The sequence below is a fragment of the Mastomys coucha genome, unplaced genomic scaffold, assembly GCF_008632895.1.
Source record: "Mastomys coucha isolate ucsf_1 unplaced genomic scaffold, UCSF_Mcou_1 pScaffold16, whole genome shotgun sequence".
In the NCBI taxonomy this organism is placed as follows: Eukaryota; Metazoa; Chordata; class Mammalia; order Rodentia; family Muridae; genus Mastomys; species Mastomys coucha.
Window position 1 is genome coordinate 39,380,047 of NW_022196898.1, and position 4,604 is coordinate 39,384,650.

At 44.6% G+C, this 4,604-nt stretch overlaps 1 protein-coding gene and 1 long non-coding RNA gene across 2 annotated transcripts in view; one reads left to right on the forward strand and one right to left on the reverse strand.

Moving 5' to 3' along the window:
- Ints3 (integrator complex subunit 3) overlaps nucleotides 1–4,604 on the reverse strand; it is a 42,573-nt gene that overhangs the window by 34,154 nt on the left and 3,815 nt on the right. The gene's annotated exons all lie outside the window — the stretch shown is intronic.
- Nucleotides 4,496–4,604, forward strand: part of LOC116093217 — a 949-nt gene continuing 840 nt past the window's right edge. Inside the window, exon 1 of the long non-coding RNA XR_004119665.1 lies at nucleotides 4,496–4,579. This is a non-coding gene — a long non-coding RNA (uncharacterized LOC116093217). The remainder of the gene's footprint in view (nucleotides 4,580–4,604) is intronic.

Sequence of the window (4,604 nt, forward strand, 5' to 3'; positions counted from 1 at the left end):
AGAGGGCATCAGATCTCATTACAGATGGTTGTGAACCACCATGTGGTTGCTGGAATTTGAACTCAGGACCTACAGAAGAGCAGTCAGTGCTCTTACCCACTGAGCCATCTCACCAGCCCCAGTGCTTAGCATTTTAAGGAGTCACTAGTGAGTCCTACTCTGAGGCACTCATTTACTACATGCTGTTAAGATACTGGCAATGTGCTGGGCAGTGGTGGTGCACACCTTTAATCCCAGCACTTGGGAGGCAGAGGCAGGCGGATTTCTGAGTTGGAGGCCAGCCTGGTCTACAGAGTGAGTTCCAGGATAGCCAGGGCTACCCAGAGAAACTCTGTCTCGAAAAACCAAGAATATAAAAAAGATACTGGCAATGCATGCTGCATATATACCAACACCAGTCAATTTCCTATGACTTTTGAAACTTTAGCATGAGGCTAACTCAAAATTTGTTTAAGAAAAACCAATTCTCCAAACCAGAAAAGGGGCAGGCTGGTTTACTTCTACTCAAAATTACAAACTATCAAAAAAATCTTGCTAAAGTAAGTCATCATGGTGTATGCCTACCATCCTAGTTCCTGGAGGACAGAGGTAAAAGGAGCAAAAATCCTAGGCCAACACAGGCAATTTAGTAATTCCCTGTCTTAGTATTTAGTGGAGGGCTGGCAATGTGGCCTAGTAGTGAAATCAGGATGTACAGCCAGTGACAAAGCCAAGTGTGACACTTGAGATGCCAGCACTCAAAACACAAAGACCTAAGGACTGCTGTAAATTCTAGGCCAGCCGAACTCCCAAAGTGAGATTAAGTCTGGAAACAAAGTAACAACAGAAACAACAATGTAGAGACAAGACATCTGGGTTCAGTGACGTACACTACAATCTCAGCATTTGCATTTGTACTCAAAGCAAGAGGATCAGAAACACAAGGTCACCCTTGGCTACAAAAGGAGCTTAAAACAGGCTTGAGTTCTGTAAGACCCATCTCATAACACCAGAGGAAAACAAAAACTTAAAACAAAATACAACAACAGCAATAAAACCCTAACATATTTGAGACCCAGGGCTTGAGCCCTAGGCAAACCAAAAAACCCTACAAGGATAGCGATGACAAGCTGGCAAGCGTCTGCAGCAGCATTCTAAGGCAATGACAAATAGGTACAATGAGGAAGAAAGGAGGAAAGACAAACATGCTTCTCCTTTGACCATCATCATGAGGTCAAAGTAATAGGGCTGAAGAGCTGGTTACATGAACTGGCTGCTCTTGCTGAGGGCCCAGATGCAGTTCCTTGTACCAATATGGTGTCCAGGCAGCCATACAGGCAAAACACTCACACACATAAAATAAACATAAATCTTAAGTTCAGGTCTTGTTTTAGGTCCAACTTTGTTCCAGGTCTACAAAGTGAGACTCTGTCTCAAAAATAAAACAAAACAATTAATACTAATACATTTTTGTTGTTTATTGTTTTTTTGTTTTTTAGGGGTTTTTTTGAGATAGGGTCTGTGTCTTGACTTTCTTGAACTTGCTCTAGAGATCAGGTGCTGGCCTGGAACTCACAGATCACCTGCCTCTGTCTCCTAAGTGCTGGGACTAAAGGCATGCGATACCACTACCTGGCTCAATAACATCTTTAAAAAAAAAAAAAGGTTAAGAAAACAGAGGGTAGATTATGTTGCAACAGGAGGGTCCAAAACCTTAACCTAAACCCACCCTAAGGCTGTCTGGAGGTGACATTCACAACTTTACCTCCAACAGCAGTCCACCTTCAAATTAGGGCGGATCAGCAGCAGGCTCAGCCTTAATGAGTAGCAAGTGCATACTTGTGAAAAGGAACCGTGCGATCACATGAAAGCCGAGCTGCGACTCTCATGACCTGTGAGCTCTGGGAGCCATTATCACCTAGTTTAGCTCCTGTATAAGTGTGGGAAGGAAAAACCTGAGGCTGGAATTTCTCTCTTTTAAAATCTTGTCTCTTTTTATCAACAACAGTCACCAGGGTCTGGAGAGTCGTCTATCCCAATGGTTAGGTCTTGCTGGCACCTGTATCCACTCCAGGTTAACTAGCAGCATTAGGGTCATAAGGCTTGGCAGCACATAAATTTACTCCATACTCAGCCATCTTGCTAGCCCTCTAGCCACTACTTCTAGTGGCATATCCTTAAAGGTTCCAGAAAATCCTCTACTACAGGACATGGGTAAGTTTCCAAGTAGTAAAAGGTTTCTTCTTGATTATGTCTTTGAGAGAGCTGGGGGTTGGCGGGGGAAGGGGGGGAACATGCCATTAACCCCAGCACTGAAGCAGCCTGGTCTACAGAGTGAGTTTTAGGATATCCAAGGCTACACAGAGAAACCCTGTTTCAGAAAACTAAGAGAGACAGAGAGACAGACAGACAGACCAGAAAGACAGACAGAGACAGAGAGAGAAGAGGAGGAGGAGGAGGAGAGAAGAGAGAGAAGAGAGATCAACCTAGCAGAGAAGGGAGGAGGCCTGACTGACAGACCCAGAACCAAGAGTGCAAATCTAGCTACAAAGCCCTATAAACCCTACATGCCAGCTATGTCTCTTCTTGTGATTTAACATTCATGAAACTATGGGTTGATCAAAGTTTCTCTAGGCTCCTCCCAATGTTCTAAACTCTGCTCAGAGCCCTGAGTCAATGTTATGGATTGGTGCCCAGTCAAGAATGGACTCTTAAAACAGGGAGGCCCTACTAAGGATAGAGAAAGTAGAGTCCAGTTTGAATGAGTGGACAAACTCAATGACAAAAAAAAAAACATGAGGACACTCCTTTTCAAAGAACATAAGTACAGAAAAAAATGACGTTTCCTGGATATAAATAGTCTTTAATACCAGCACCCAGGAAACAAAGGCAGGAGGGTTTCTGTAAGTTCTAGGCCAGCCTGGTCTCCAGAGTGAGTTCCAGGACAGCCGGGGTTATACAGAGAAACCCTGTCTCAAAACCAAAACCAAAAGATACATGTCTAAAACTGCTCCTGGTGGTGCCTGTCCATAATCTCAGCGCTTGGGAGAGAGAGGCAAAAAGATCAGGAGTTCAAAGCCAGCCTGTCTCAAACAACCTAGAAACAAACAAATCAACAAACAAGGAGAGAAATTATCAGGAATCATTCCGAGTGAGAAAAGGACCGTTCCCTCAAAGGCCACAGGACACCAGATGTGTAATTGAATAACAGGACCCTTTCCCCACAGTCTCTGAAGGCTCTTAGCAAAGATGAAGTCACACGTGCAGCTGCCAGCAATTGCTGGCAGGATGGCTCTGTTCAGAATAAGCTCTCTACGACAGCACCTCAGAGAGCTCAGTAAATATTTATCATCTCTAGGAGCTCTGGAACTCATTTTTCTAGTATTAAAACTACCTGACCATGACTACAGCCGTGACAGTGTACGGAAAGGAGGACTGCCTCTCTGCTTCTCAGTGTATGCCTGAAGCTGAAGACTGAGTTAGATGACCACTCAGTCTCCCTTGCCCCAGCCAGGTAGAATGGACACATCTAAGAGGTGGGCAGCCCAGAAAAGGAAGATGTGGCCCAACCTGCACAATCTCTAAGAACCCACATCAGTAAGCAGTGACTGATCATGCCACTTTTTATTGGTGTATACAGAGAGTGGAATGGCTCTTACATCCTCTGAGAAACCTGGGACAAATGCACTGCATATTCCAAGGAATGACCTATACTTTACAATCAAGAATATGTGCAATGATTTAAGGGGCAAAAAAAAAAATTAAAAATGACTCAGCTCATCGCTTGGAGATTTCTCAGACATGCTGAGTTATTTCTTGGAGTAAATATGGTGGGGAGATACATCCATCTTGCCGAATGTAACTTCGAGACCTATCTTTAAGATATTCTGATTTTGGCTGGGCAGTGGTGGCGCACGCCTTTAATCCTGGCACTTGGGAGGCAGAGGCAGATGGATTTCTGAGTTTGAGACCAACCTGCTCTACAGAGTGAGTTCCAGGACAGCCAGGGCTACACAGAGAAACCCTGTCTCGAAGGAAAAAAAAAAGGGGGAGGGGGGGAGGTGAGATGGCTCAGTGGGTAAGAGCACTGACTGCTCTTCTGAAGGTCCTAAGTTCGGATCCCACAGCCACCCGTAATGAGATCTGACGCCCTCTTCTGGTGTGTCTGAAGACAACTACAGGGATTTATGCTGGAGCGAGTGGGGCCAGCAGAGGTCCCGAGTTCAATTCCCAGCAGCCACACACATGATAGCCCATGGCCATCTGTACTACAGTGTACTCATACACATAAAATAAATAAATAATAATAAAAAAAATCCAAAAAAAAACAAAAAACAAAAAAAGGATATTCTGATTTCTTTGGGACACAGTTCCTGCTTTTTGGCCTGACTTCAAGGTGACTGGTCCTTCCCTGGCAAAGGAATAGCCAGGGCTGTGAAGCCTCATGAGACTAGGAACTACAAGTTCTAAACTCTAATCTCAGGCACTATTTTTATCTCCTTCCCTCCCCAAATTAGGACTAGGATGGTCAAGTATACTTCGGTCTTCAAAGGAAGCAATGGGCCAAAGAGAAGAAGGGATACAACAAGCACTCCCCAGGGTAGGAGAGTCACAGCCCCTGCCCA